General features: G+C 37.5%; 1 protein-coding gene across 3 annotated transcripts in view; it reads left to right on the top strand.

Moving 5' to 3' along the window:
* Positions 1-15,796, top strand: part of CDH18 (cadherin 18) — a 506,683-nt gene that overhangs the window by 1,210 nt on the left and 489,677 nt on the right. The window lies entirely within an intron of this gene.

The following is a 15,796-nucleotide window of genomic DNA, read 5'->3' as shown; positions in this document are numbered from 1 at the left end:
CACTTCATTAGTAACATGTTCCTTCCAACTGTGATAATCTGCACCACCTTCCTCATCAGTTTGTGCACTCTGCTCTTTGCTCCAAACTGAAAGGATTTTTTCATATACCAGCTATTGTGAGTACTCTCTCTGAGTGAAGCAGAGGCATCAGCCTATTAACCCAAGCGTTTAAGCAGATTTGCAGCCAGCCAACTACAACTTTCCAATGCTTTGTCCAGCTAAGAAACAGTCTAGCAGCAATAGCCCGCTATAGACAATGCACCTAAATGTAATCCAATGACAAAAACATCACAAATACAGAAAAGCACTTTCTTCTCTTCCTCTATCAAGATTTTTTTATACGTTTCTATAAAGCACTATACTCAAATACTTAATGATGTCTCAAAATCCCAAATGTGAAGTGAAATTCCCACAGTTACCAGAATGATTATTTATAATTTGTAAAAGACATTATAAATGTTGGGGACCTTAGACATATATAGATTTTTTTTTTAAACTAACAATAATTTGAAGGAGTGGCTAAGTGACCACATGAACAAAATATGCAAGACTTAAGAGACAGCTTCATGTTCTGTAATGTATTACATGAATAAGCACTAGCAAAACAAGAAGTACACTGATAAGCCAAAACCAAAGGCTTATTTAAACTATAGCATCTGTGCTGTTTTATTTCTTTATATTTTCTCTGTGAATAATGTCTATGTTGGTATTTTATATACAAAATTGATCCATGTCAGCAATTTCAATGTTCTGCAATTCTTTCCAGGTAGCAAGAAAATCACTTGGGGGCACATTTTGCCACCTTAGCTTTCATTGAGTGGTATTTTACTCCATAAAATACTGCCAGAGGTGAGGACTGCATACATTGACTATGGAGTCAGAGTGTCAGAATCTGACCATAAATAATGGAAAGAAACCCTTTACATTTTCATTAACTGTAAGACAAAGACCTGGGTATGGGACATTAGATCTACCAAATGTAGACAGAATTTTATAAGGAGCTAAGATAATTGGATGCCTAATTCACTTTGGCTCCTTACAAAACTTACAGCCCGTCTGAAAACATTTCATGTGCAGTTTGACTTGCAAAAATAATCCTTTACGTATGCTCAAAAGCTTTCTTACAGCTCTTATTCATTTCTTTCTTTTCCTTCTTTAAAGCCTTGTTTACTATACCTGTGGCCTTTAAATATACCTTATAATTTTGTGATTGAAATCAAAGAATTAGCACTATTTTATTTCCAAAGACGGTGATATGATTCCCTTCAGATTAGTATCTGTTAATATTCAGGTTACATCCTAACCATGAAACTCCAAATAATACTAAAAAGTATTTATTTTTGCAAAGGGAATGTTCCATTTGAACATTTTTTTTTTAAAAAACACAAAAGAAAATCAGAAGCCCAAACTATTAGTTTAAGCTTATACCATGAAATATGTTACTAATTTCCACATTAAAGATTTACAGTGTAAGCATCTTCTTTTGTAAGATTCAGGAAAAGTAGCTAAAAAAAACCTCTAATCAGAAAGATTTTAAGAGGGTACATATTACAAATTGTGCATTTTCTTTCAAGTCTATAATGCTGTTAATCTGGACCTTTTGCAACACTTTGAACTTGTTCAGTTGCATCACCTTTTTCTCAAGAAGACTAACCTGGCCTTTTTGAAACTAATTTTGCATTGCTTTCCAGCTTGAACTCACAGAAAGTGAAATTTAGTTTTATTTTCCTAGATAACTTGAAGCCATTAGGGGGCTCTTTCCTCCTATGATATCACACAGCAAGCTGCACTAAACAGATACAGCTGCTTACTAGACTCGTTACCAAAAAAAGTCCTGCTTGAATGAATTTATTCTGGGTGTAGACCATTTTAATAATACAGAGCAAATAATTTATTTTTTGGGGGGTGGGGGGGTGGTGTTTTCTTATGCAGATAATTAAAAGACGACAATTCTTCCACTGCCAGTCAGATGGCTATGTTTTGAAGTTATCTTGTGCCCCATAAAGGGGAAGCAGGGAACATGTTCAGCAAGAACACAGTACTTTGAAGTAATCTCTGGGGTCACTAAGTCAAGTTAGCAGTCTGAACAGACTGAATATGAAGCACTACTAATGTCCAAAAAGCTTAAGTTTACTTATTCCAGTAACTGTGACCAACAGCACAGCTAGCATTGAAAAAAAAGTTATCCCGTTGAGTAGTTACATTGTACGGATAGGAACCTTAAGTATATAGAACAGACATACTGTTCTCTTACACAGCTTTCTTTCAGAAGGGCAGAGTACGTCACCAGGATCTTTGGATGACTGTTCATTGCACAAAGTGAGAAAGGTAGTTTCAATTTTGCAAACGTTTACTCATGTGAGCAGCTGCACTGAAGTCACTGTGGACCAAATTCTAGCACCCTTTGTTCTGCCTATTATGCCTTCAGTAGTTCCTGTAAATTCATTGCACCACCGTACCTGAAATCAGTTGTGAAGTTTGTACTATTCCTTGTGGGAATTAGAAATAACTACCGAATAGTCAAATGCAGATTAAGAAAAAGTAATAGATTTGTTGTAATGCACAGCAAGGTGGTTGCAAGCACTGCAGCAGCATGCTGAGGTTAGGCCAGGAGAAACATGAGTGTCAAAAGACACGCAAAATAGTTGTCTACCTGTTCTAGTTTTAAAGAATTTTCTTATTCCTGCCAACCTTGAAAGAAAAATCCCATGTTGGTAGATGACTTTACCCACCCTGACCAACTTGCTACTTTACGTTGATTAGCTTGGAGAGATTCCAGTACTACCAGCTCCATTCAAGAAAAAAAGAAAATAAAAAAAGGACTGACACCCTTTCTGGTGCTCTACATTAATGACATAGGAGAATAATCTGGCCAAGTTGGAATTTTTTATGAATTTTTTTTTTAAGCTAAAAAAATTATGTCCTTTCTTGGTTTTACTACAGATCTGAATAGACTCTCAATTTATGCACAAGCTTATAGCAACTATCTTATGATAGCAACTATCTTATGACATGCAAGGAAGAGCTTTGTTCTGTTAAACTGCATCTAGAAATTCCAACTAGGATCTGAAGACATTGTGTTTACTGCTGCATAGACAGGGAAACAGCCTTAGTCTGAAGTTCATGCAATATAATCAGAATTGTCAAAAACTGGAATAAAGCAAGTATTATTTCTGAGATACATAACTGATGGTTCAGACTCATGGCAGATGATCTTCAGTAACTACATTATTAGCACATAGCAAATACAGTATCATACAAATTAGCTTACTGTCAGTGGAAGAGGGCTTTTTCATTGCTAAAAGGTGACTAAAGTTAACTGTGACTCACTTGTATTTCAAGTAATTAACTATGTACATGAACAGTCACCAAAGCTTAGCTGTTATAATTCTTAGTTATCCTGTCTTTCTTTAAGGTCCAAATCAGGCTAAGCAAATTGCCTGAAGATGACAGAAGGTGTGTGGCAGAAGCCATTAACAGAGACCACTTCTTGGTTGGAGTCAAGTACCCTAGCTGTAAGACTCTTTTCTCCTCTATAAAACACACTTTAATTCAATTGTATGCTCTGCTTCCTTGAAATCAATGACATTTCATTAAAAAAATAAAAATTACACCCATACAAGATTCTTGCCACAAAGTTTCTGCAGAGCTTCACTCCAGAGGTAACTCTAATTTACCGGTTGGTTAGTTTATCCCTTACATACACACACTATGCAAAGCACTTGGAAATACTTTTGAATGAAAACTGTTGTATAAATGTAAAGTATTATAATGGCAAACAGAAGTCACTCAAACTTCAGCTAATGAAACCTGCAACAGACTGGGATGCTCTATTAAGCATGAATAAATCATTTGTCTCTGATGAATGTTTAAAGATTGATAAAAAACAATTCTTCAGACACATACTCAAATAAGAAATGCTTAAGATTTTTTTTTCCTGTTTCATGCTTTTCTGCAATATATGCAGGGAATCATTCATATGTCTAGATGGTAGAAGTAGAGAAGTTTATAAAAGCAATTCATGTACATATTGTCAAAACACTTTAAAGACAAATAGTAACAGCACAGACTAAAATACACATCGTAATGTAATAAAAAGCAAGAGCTCTTAATCTTAATTGCTTTAGTGGAAAAATAACATAACTTAGCAAGTGGGGATCATTCCCAACTCCTCTTTATGTACCTTGCATTGAAAGAACAGCCTGCAGCTTCATCGTATTTGCATACAATCCCTGGGTTAAACCTAAATATATCTATATGTGCATGTATCTCTACATTACCAAGCTTATCCTTTACTATCTGTACTCCACACAGATGTATATACACCCATTATAGTGAATTTGCACTTTTTAACAATACAGCCATGTAGAACCCAAGCGTGTTCTCTGTGTTCCATAGAAGAAAAGGGTTTATCACTTGTGAGCTGAAGCCGCTTGAGGGTACAGGTTATGAGAAAGGTGCCACCAGGAAATGCAGATGAGCAGACCATCAGATGCCAGGATCCTAACAACAAAATTTTATTTTCCCTGATATTGAAAGTATCTGGTTAACATCATCTGTTTATTACCTTATGCCAATAAAAAGAGTATCAGTGGCCAGAATTATAGCTGTTATGAAGCTGCTTATCACTAGCTAAGCTGGAGCAAAGCGTGAAAGCTCTAGAGTGTCCAGTAGAAAATCATTCCTGGATTGGATGGCCAGAAGCCTCTCCCAACAGATGCGTCATGCAGACATTACTTTGAAGGTCAGAGAGAACACTCTGGGGATAGACACGTTCCTTTTGTGTTGTGTGTCCATGTACTATTTGACTGTCACAGCATATCTAAGACCTTGAACAACTGCTTACCAGTTATCTGACCTGACTAACTCCCAGATACATGAGATGAGGAAGACAGCCTCAGTGAAGTGGTGCAGGAAAACAATTAATAGACCTTGTCACAAGTTATTTTTGTATTGTTGAAGAAAATAATTCAAATCAAAGTTGTACCTTACTGTAAGATGGCACAGTAAACTGACTTCAGTTTTCTAGGAAACAACTAGATAATTATACACACCCCACCCCCCCCCAACAAAAGGGGCAACCTCCTCCCCACTCCAGGTCATATTTTCAATGTCTTACCCAAGTGCAGCAAATGTAAACATGCCTGGGACATATCAAATTTCTTAAAACTTAAACAATTAGATCAAATGGCACTAGGCAGAGAGAAAACAGTATGTACAAATCCTATCTAACTATATACATATGAATCTAAAACAAAACAACACCCCACACAGTTATTAGTTATTAGAATCCTTAGTCTGATGGTTATATAATTCTCTAAGGCATTTAAATTTCTACCAATTTCTTTTGTTCATAAGTATAGATATATATGAAACCCATGAACTTCTTCACCCATTTTCCTATCTAAGTGTTCCTGCCAAAACTTTGGAGAAGCCCCACTGCAAGAACCGGCGTCAGTTTGTGCTGTTGATACACACTGGTGAGAAGTGAATGTCAGGAATTACAAGATGTCAAGATTAACTCACCCACAAGCTTTTATCATGCAAAACAGTTTAAACTCCTTTCATTGAGGATAGGTATTTTCATTACTTAGTATAAACCTTGGCATAAGAGTATGCGTATAGACAGTTACCAAGAAATACATGACATACTGTAATTCTCCATTCTGGTTTACCTTCATGTATTTTCTTTGACTCTGTCATGGTTTAACATTCTCAAGAGGAATCACTTACTGCTTCAGCCACGAACATTTTTCAGACAGTAATTCGAAGCCCAATCTTCTTGGCTATGCAAATCGCCGGAATATCACTACAATGTTTCCTACTTCTCTAACTACTCATCATCTTTATTTTCATAAGATATCTAGAGAAGTTTTAGATCTACGCCAAAATCCAGAGAGAAATGCTCTACAATATGTGAAAGTATTACATATAACAAATATGTATGTATCCGAAAGTAAAAATGAAGAGCAAAAATCATACTGAAGAAGTAATACTGAGTTTGACAGGAATTACCTGATACAGGCAGCATCACTTATTTCAGCCTGCATGGTATTTGGATCTCCTGTGGGTCAATGATGCTTTGTTTCTACTGCAGGACATGGCTGCACTTAACATATTGAGCAACCAGCCATAGATCTTACACAATGTTGCAAGACTAGAACTTATGCTGGAAAACACTGGCATTTTCTTGGATGGTATACTGCAAAATCAGCTTGAAGTGTTATCTGCTGAAGATAGATAGGTGTTTTAAAATAAAAATTTCTTTGCAAGTCTCTCCTGTACCTAGGACCAGAAAGCTGCTAGTGTCCAGATGTAACTTGAGCTGCTTTTTTTTAAATTTGGTTTCTCAATGTCTGTAACACTTTTCTCATGTTTTCTTTACATTCAAGAGGGATTTCTGTCTTTTTGGGGGGGGGGGAGGGGGGAGAGGGGGTGGTGTCAAAGTGGGTAGTGCAGGAAACAAATACTATGTTTTGTTGAGAAAATAAGAACATAAGGTCAGCCACTCCAGTCTGTAGCAATATGGAATTTCTTATTTTGGAGGATAAGAATTATTGAAGGCTTTGTGGGGTTTTTTGGTGGAGTTTTTTGGTGGTTTTTTGGGGGGGGGGGGGAAGATGTTGGAAATGGGCCTCTAGCCACTAAAGCAATCGGTACTCTACATTAATTAGACAGATACTTCATGTTGGCAGAAAATGCTGTGATCTGTTTCTCTTCCCGATTCTTCTGCCTTTTGTAAGAGAATTTACTTTAGTTATAAATTTGTTCAGTTTCATCATACTTCCATAAATCTTGAACTTGGGTATTAAATTAAATCCAATTAGGTCACCCTGTAGCATGCTTTTATTGTAGATGACACTTTAACCATTCTGGATATAGCTGCAGTTCTGTGCTTTCTCAGTATGTGTCAACTAGGAAAATTCAACATTAACATAAGGTACCCTACTCACAGTAATGATAATATGTATCTGGATATACAGAATGTGAAGTCTTATGGACTTCAAAGAAGAATCTTTAGGAAAAAACCCACTATGTTCAAAACTACAACTAGTGGTCGAACTAGGAGACTTTACAATGTTCTACTTAAAAAATTATAATTCAAAATTACCTTATTTTTACACTTGTTTCAGTAAGTGATTCATGTTTTTTGTCAGTGTACCAATGTAAAAGAGGTATAGGAGTCTAGTAGGTCTTTTACTCAAAGGCAGCTGTTACCATGGGCATAGTGCAACAGATCCCTACCACTACTTTATAAAACTTCTTTAAATCTTTCGTTGCCATCCTGTCTTAATACTGACACATAGTCATGCCATGTTGTGGAGGTTTAAGGGAATAGCAGTGTGCAAAACAAGAACACATTTAACAAATAATCTTGTCTTGGTAATATTGTCTTGAACATACAATAAGCTACACAGCTGTTGTTTTATATGACATTCTTTTAAATCTCTGTTCCATTATAGATGCATATGTATGCACAACTGACTCTACTACAGAGTTTGCTTTTGAGATCTCAATCAGCCAAAAAACATTAAACCCACCACTGTTAGTTTTATTTCAAATAAAATGCAGTATATGCTGGAAATTTCAATTTTTTCCCCCAAATATTGTGAATACTCGAAGTCACTGATTAAATGACCTACTTAAGTCACTAATTCTAATGCACAGCCTACTACTTTTGAAATCAGACCCTAAACATCATTTGCCTCCAATGTTCCAAGAACCAGGATGATTATTCCTCTGAGCCAGCAAAACTGTTCTGGTGTAAAGCAGCATATAAATTTTGGCTAATGTACCATACATCAGATGACATATTGTCATTATAATTACTATGACTTTTAATTATACTTATTCCATCATATTTTAAAGTAGTGAAGCCATCAGTAATTTAAGTATATGTTTTTGTACCACACTGAGATATCTTCAGTGTCTTTTTTTCATCATGAATACAGGTTCTGCTCCTTGTGCCTATCACTGTGCACTATTGAGCACAATATTAGGTACAAAAAAAGATATTCTCAGAGATTTTGAACAATTTTTTAACAAAGAAAAAAATACATCTCCAAATAAAGTGAGAATGAACTCCTTGTTTAGGAAATGGAAAGCAAGATGTAATGAAGGCCTTAATTTTTATTGCTGTTTTACCTTACAATTCTTTCTCAAACAATAAATCAATACTTTCACATGAACCAGACACACAGGATTGTTTATCCTGACAAGGACCAAAGAAATATAATACCACCTTTCTATCCATGTTATATTTTCTGACAAATCTCTGTGTTATTCTTTTGCATTAATGGACATTTCTACCCTCTTTCTCCCCTTCCTCTCTCAGGAAGGGGATAGTCCTAGAGGTATTATGCTTTTGGAAAATAGCTGTAAAACCTATTCTTGTAGATATAATTCATAAAATTCAGAGTGTCCAGGAACACTGTTGAAAATGTTCTACAACCAAAATGTAAAACAATCTTTACTGTGTATATGTCATCAGGGATGCTAGCCTTATTTCATACAAATAAGTATGGATTAAATCAACCAACAATACACTGGAAATCTAAATTTGATACATTGGAACCATGTAGGGATAGATACGCTCCTCTTTCATAATGCAATATTTGCTCCTCATGTTAGTGACTTAAATAAAAAATTACCCAAGTTAGTGACTTAAATGAAACATTACTCAGAGTAAAACCAGAAGACTCCTCTCCTTACTTTGAATTTCCTTTGAACATTGGTGAATTTGCCAATTACGGAATGAATAATTAAAGGATAGTACTAGTTACCTAGAAAATACTCCCCTTAATGTACCATGAGAAAAAAAAATATTGAACAGAATTCAACTCAGTTTTCTAGGTGTCTTAATTTAAACTCTGAACTGAAGGCATTCATTTGAGGCAAAAAGCAAACCTATTTCTACTCTTCAGATATTGCGGTGATGACACAAATATATTTAATGAGACATTTGCCTCTACAGTTGCCTCTACAACACAAAGTGCTCCTGTCCCATAGTTTGTTTCACCAAACTGCATGTGGGCTCAGTGACCCATAATGAATTATACTGGATGATTTATATCCTGTCATAAGTCGGTGAACAACTTATTTTCTTATGCATTATCTAGACTGAGAATCATATTTGACATGCCAGGATGTGATCTCCATGGGAATTACAGCTCCAATTTATTTATGTGTAAACACATACAAACAAGTGCATATAGATACCTACAACTATACAACCCGTGTCCGTATACCCACAATCCAGAAGCTTCTGTTTGAAAACCAAAAAGTCCCAGTTGGTCCAGGACTTTCAAAGATAAAATTTATGCACCAGAGAAACTGAAATGGAAATGAACTGCGCATCGTGATAAAACGGCATGCTTGTTCAGCAGTAATATTTTGCTGTGAACAGCCCCCCCCCCCCCACTTACCTGCATTTAGTGTTGATTGCTCGGTTCACTGAAGCACAGGATGCTGAGCAGAGCATGGGTCAATAAAATAATTTATAACGATCAACCTTCTGGGCAAACTATAGGATGAACTAGTCTTTACTGTTTTCTTCTAGCTGAGGAAATCTGTTCTGCTGTTGATAAATATTTGCCAAACCATCAGAAAATCCACCAGCCTCTGTAACTTTTACTCCTTACAGAGAAGCCAGAGGGTGTATTCAAAACCGATACAATGCACTTGAATACAGCATAACAACAACTAATATCTATTTTTAACCTACGTGACTCTGATAAACACATTAATTAATAACATGACTGGTTTAACAATAACAGAAGCTGATGTCAGAGTGACTTCAAGTCAGGGAAAATGACTTCCCTGAAACGTGGCGAAAGCAACGCACAAACCGATCACCACCACCCTGGCGAAATGAAGAGCAAAAGACCCACGTACCTTCCCACAGCTTTCCACTGAGCGTCACTGAACCTACCTCACAGACACGCGGAGGGCAGGGCTCCCCGGCCGTACCCCGATAAATCCTCTCCTGCCGGGCTGGGGGAGGAACAGCCTCCCCTCAGCCGCCTGCCGAGGCTCCCTCAGCGGGGCGGGTAACGCCCTGCCACACCAGCCGCGGAACCTTCTGGAGCGGGCCTGCGGAACCTTCTGGAGCCGGGCCTGTGGAACTTTCTGGAGCCCTGTGGAACCTTCTGGAGCCGGGCCTGTGGAACTTTCTGGAGCCGGGCCTGTGGAACCTTCTGGAGCCGGGCCTGTGGAACTTTCTGGAGCCAGGCCTGTGGAACCTTCTGGAGCCGGGCCTGTGGAACTTTCTGGAGCCGGGCCTGTGGAACCTTCTGGAGCCGGGCCTGTGGAACTTTCTGGAGCCGGGCCTGTGGAACTTTCTGGAGCCGGGCCCCTAGCACAGGAAGGAGCTGCCCACAGAGCCGGTGCGGGGGGGGGTGAGGCCTTGGCACGTCCCAGGTGCTCAATCTCAGAGAAAGTCGCCCGGGACACTTCAGCCAAAACCTGTTTGCCGGAAGGTGGCAGTGGGTGAGATGTGAGTTGTTACAGGTGGGTTGAGGAGAAAGGAAGGGGGCTGGGGTGGAGGTAGGGGCAGAGCCTGGGGGGGTGGGAGGCAAGGTGGGTGCTGAGGTGCCGGAGTGCCAGGCTTTTAGTGCAAGAGCTGTAACCGATGGTACTATCCGCAAAATAGGGCGACGTTGTTGATCGTTAACTGTAGGGCTGCGTTCTGTCATGGGCACTCCTGAGGGAAGGGTAGGGAGTAAAACAGTATTCTGCTCTGAAGGCTAGGATTGTGTTTGGCTCCACTTTTCTCTTTTTACCCTAATCTTAAATCTTGTAGAATCACGCTCTCCTACACTGCTGGTAAACCAGACTAATTGGAGCAAGGGTGAAGGTGTTTCAAACTTTGGGTGCTTTATCTGTGTTCAGCACACAAATCCAAATGAAACAACATTAAGAGAGTCTCAGAGAGATGTGCAGCTGATGCTTATTTCAGAGACTCGCGTGCTAGGAATTAATTCTGCTATGCTGCTGGCAGATGGAGGGATGCTCTGGCCTTTGCCTTGCTTAATCTTGGCATCCCATTGACAGTGGCCAGAGTAGCCCTTGAACAAGCTGTCATTACTCATTGCTGCCAGACCTGTTGCAGGTGATTCCCATGGCACTCCCTTTGCTATCCATGACCTCCCTGTTGCAGAAGTCTTTGGTTTTCCAAAATGGTTTCTTTATTCAAGCTGTCACTCTGCTGCAAAAAAGTAGAAAAATGATGGGCAGTTCATGAAATGACAGTGACTCCACAGCATAGGTTCCCTTTCAGAGATTAATTTTGCCCCATGTTTCAAGAGCAATCTGTCATACTGATCTCAAAATAAGTTATACCTGAATTGGAGATAGGCATTTCCTGCAATTCCCAAGTTCACTGGGAAAGGTGCGTCTGAATTAATGGACTTATAACTGATCCCATTTGGACTGCTGTTGTGAAAATACTGTTTGCAAATGTGTATTGTGGGAGTGAAAACAACCTTCTTTCTGTCCTCCTTCCCTAGGTGTAGTGCCTAAGTCTTAAATTTAGTTTATTAGTTAACTTCAGGAGTTCATTAAAATATGTTTGCTTAATATTACTGAGTGACATTGGCTTAACTCTACCGCTTTTTCATATGTGATAACTGGAAAAAAGAAGCCTACGTTACAACTAAGCTTTCATTCTTAGTACCAAATTCGTCCCTCTTCTTTATCAAATGTTAAACTGGGGGGGGGGGGAAGTGGGGGGAATATTGAAACAAAAATTTAAAAATTAGCTGGGGATGGTTCTCAGTGGAATTTAGGATTATGATTAATATTTCAGTGGGAAAATAAAGTTTTGCTGTCCTGTAAAAGAGCAGTTTCCTTCTACCTGAAGATTTATGACCTGTTGAAAAAGTCAGTGCAAGCATGCCCAAAATGCATTACTGTTCTTGCTCTCTGTCTTGATTGAGTCACCCACAAATGCATGTAAGACTTAGAAACAGTTAGCCTCTAAAATTTTTCTTCTGAGTCATTGCAGTTCTCTATGAATTTTAGAAAGGCTTTAGAAAGTGATCTTCTGTGAAAAAAAAATCTATCTGGATTTTTTTTGATGGGATTGTAAGAGAAGAGGCAGGTGACTTCTGGAGGTCTTTTGGTGGATTTGGAAAATACTCTGGAGATTGGAAGGTGAAAACCAGTATATTTCTTTGGAAGCACAATTCCTTCACTCTGCTGTTGAGGAGTACGGTTTGCAGATTTGTGAGAGACTTTTTTCTTCAAGTACACATTAAGATGGATAATTTTCTAGGATTATTCTTTCAGATGGATTCAGATTAGTAGAAAGGAGCATGATTTAGATAAAAACAAAGAAGATAAATTACTTGCTTTGTTCCAAGAGCAAAAAAAAAATTGAAATTTCAGAGCTTTTGTCATCTCTGAACTTGGGTTAAATGACAAGTCTGCTACATGAAGACTCTTCTGCAGTTGAAGTTCTTGTAGCAAAGGGTCCATAACTTAAAAATAAATTGTGACTGTTAGATTTTTATTTGACAAGTGAGAGCAGAGCTTTTACTGCATTGTGGTGTTCTTTGCAGGCTGTTGAAATACCCATATGGGTTCGGTATTTTTTCACTAACAGGTGCTATTATATGCAGCCATTCACTGAATTCAAATTGTTCATAGTCTTGGACGTTTCTGGGAGCCAGCTGATAAAGGACCTTATTCTTAAGAGCATTTCCATTCCCTGCTGGATTTTAATACAATAGCCAAGCACTCAAATTATAATTTTCAAAACTACCTTGCAAATTATTACCAAATGCTGATGAAATACCCAGAGCTCTGCCATCTGTTCTTTCAAAATCACCAGTGGGACATGGTCAGTGTAGGAGCTGTTACTTATCCATATTACTTCGTATTTTATAGGGCTGCCTGGTGTTTTAATTTTCTTCTGGTCTGAAGTCTTGCCCACATTTTTGACTTGTAATACAATACTTTCTTTCCTTTCCCAGCTAAGTTGTGGTGTATTTTGATAACACTGCACCCCAAGTGGTGTTATCCTGTCAGGAATACAAGTGGCAGTCAATAGGAGAGAATCCCGAATTGCATTCATAGAGGAAGCCTTTGGGGAAGATGAACAAAGGCATTCTTTGCAAGTCAGTAGGAAAGATGAACAGTTATAAGGAAGAGCAGTGGTTATTTAGAAAAATTCCCTCAATGAATCTGGTTCTCTGTTTCTTATGTGCTCTGCAAAGAAAACTTTCTGGCTGTGTTTGTGGAATATTCTCTTCTACTGAAAAACCATTAGACAATAGCTTACAATTTCCTACAGCTAATGGAGATATTCTGATATAGTATAAAATCAAAGTTGGTGCAGACCATGTGTTTAAATACTGATCTAATCTATATCAGAGTATGATGTAATTCATGAACTATGCTACATGGATTAGGGGATCTTGAGTAGCAGCTGATTTTTAATTAAAATTGGTATGGTAAGCTTTTAACATTTGCCAGTTTGACTGCAAAATTTTCTTTTATCAGAGAGGATTGTAAATTTGACAAATTAACATTGATTCTGAGGCAAAATTGCGCTATTATGTCACCGGTAGAAGCAATAGTGACATGTACAGCCGTGTTACTCTGTAGGCACAAATCTTTCCTGAGTTGTGTGTGGAATACAAATATAGAAATATGTATTGATACTGGAACTATAACACTAATTACTATTAACATTAAGCTACTTCCTAAGGGAGATGGTGGATTATTTATAACCTGACAATTTTACATAAAGATTGAATACCTTTCAAGGTTTATAGCATAGTTTAAATAAATATTGGGGTTTTTTTCATGTGGAACAGAGTAGATGAAGTCATCTTTTTGTTGTTGTTGTTGTTGGGGTTTTTTTGTTGGTTTGTTTTTTGGGGGTTATGTTATGCAGGAGGATCAGTCAAGGTCTTCCTCTTAACTTACTAATTTTTTTGAGGACAAAATAGTTACTCCCATGTCTTCATAGATCAGATCCTCTAATTTTTTTAATCTTTTTTTTATGTCATAGTGGCTTTGTCTCAGCCCTATGTCATTCAGGATTTTTTTAAAGCATCATTGGATCAGATAAAATTTTCACAGCTATTTTTATAGTGTTCTGCTATTTGTCTTGGTGCTTTTCTACCTGAAGAAAGGAAGAAGATGTATCATGAACATGTGAGTTATACCTTGCAAAACCAGGAAGCTTGGGTGGGGATTTCAGATTGATAGGTGGCTCTGGGTATTTGTCAAATGTAGATTTTTTTTTTTTTTTTTTTTTTTTAATCGTGTGTGTTGCTCTGGAGCAAAGTAGTAATCAAAGTAAAGGTACTGTAAGGGGCAGCTCTAGTACTTTGTAGCAGAGCTCAAACATAACATGTCCCTGTCTTAGATAAAATTCTTATATGATTACAGGAACCTTATGGTACAGGTGAAAATTAAATTGCTTAAAACACACTGTCTGTCAGATTTGGGGAGAGTATTCCTTCCTAATGATGAATCTGGTGACAAGTCTAATCACAAACTTTTATCAGTTTATCTAAAGTTTATGTATAAACTTAGGCAACTGTTTAATTTTTCTATTGCAGCAGCATGGTCTTAGATTGTCTTCATCTAGCTACTGTGATTTTGAAAGCATTGGGAAAAGGTGGGGGGAAGCACTATAAGCTCAAATTATTGATGGATTGTACGATGGGAAACCCACATTTCTGCCCCATCTTTGCAAGTGTCCAGACAATGCCATGTTTTTTAGGATGATTTCAAAGAAACAGTGAGCCTGTTCCATTTCAAATCTTTTGGGAAAGAACATACTGGATAATCAAGATATTTTGATACCTGTTACTTGAGCCTTGTCTTGAAAACCTAAACTTTTATTTTCTTGAATGTCCATGTTTTGTGGCATGTGCAGTTAACGGAAAGTTGTTAGAAACCCATTGTAGAATTTTTTCTTGCAGTCTGTGTCATGTATAAATATGAGCTTACAAAGAAATCTGTGTACAAGTTAAAAGTAAATCAGATGCAGATAAGCAATTTGCTTTTCTTTGCCTCATTGTGAAACTTCCCTTCCTCCACCCCCCACCTGTGACTGAAATAGTACCAAACTGGAGCAGTAGAAGTCAGTGTTGAGGAAGAGATGTTAAACTTTTTTTAAAAAAATTAGAAGAAAAAAAAAAAAAAGAAATTGTAGCAATTAAAGTAATAATGAAGGAATTTGAGGAAACTGTTACAAATCATCTGCTTTTATTCTAAGTAGTTAAAGACAAACTAGCCATAGATGTAATAGGTTTGTAAGATTGTCATCTCTCTTCAGACCTCACATAAACATTGCAAAAAGCTAAATATGTTTAAGATGTCATAATTAATGAATGACTTTTGATCTTTAGTGGTGTAAGTCTTTGCTGATTTATAGGATGGCTTAAATTCCATAGAAACTATAGATCCAAGTAGTGTTTTGTCCTTTATTTATAATTTTTCTTTAGAAAGGTCTAACAAAGAGAAGAGGACTGCAGGCATCTTAGTCTTGCAGGGTCTTTAGCCAATTCATGAACAACACCTATTTCCCAGGAATAAAAGTGTTGCCCAGTGCTAAAAGGCTACTAAACAATATTTAAATCAGATGTAGTGATGAGTATCTGCTGGCAGAATTCAGAGTACTCTACTTTTTTAAAAGGCAAAAACTTTACGTTCTGCTTTGTGCACCTAAACAGTGGAGTTTTCATTCCTAGCTAGCTGTCAACAGAAGCACTAATGCTTAACTTCATCCATGAAGATAATCTTGAATCCTCCTTCGGCCCTTCTCTTAAGGGCACTG

The sequence above is a fragment of the Haliaeetus albicilla genome, chromosome 21 (genome assembly GCF_947461875.1).
Source record: "Haliaeetus albicilla chromosome 21, bHalAlb1.1, whole genome shotgun sequence".
NCBI lineage: Eukaryota > Metazoa > Chordata > Aves > Accipitriformes > Accipitridae > Haliaeetus > Haliaeetus albicilla.
Note: the sequence above shows the minus strand (reverse complement) of the source record. Positions and strands in the feature narration are given on the sequence as shown.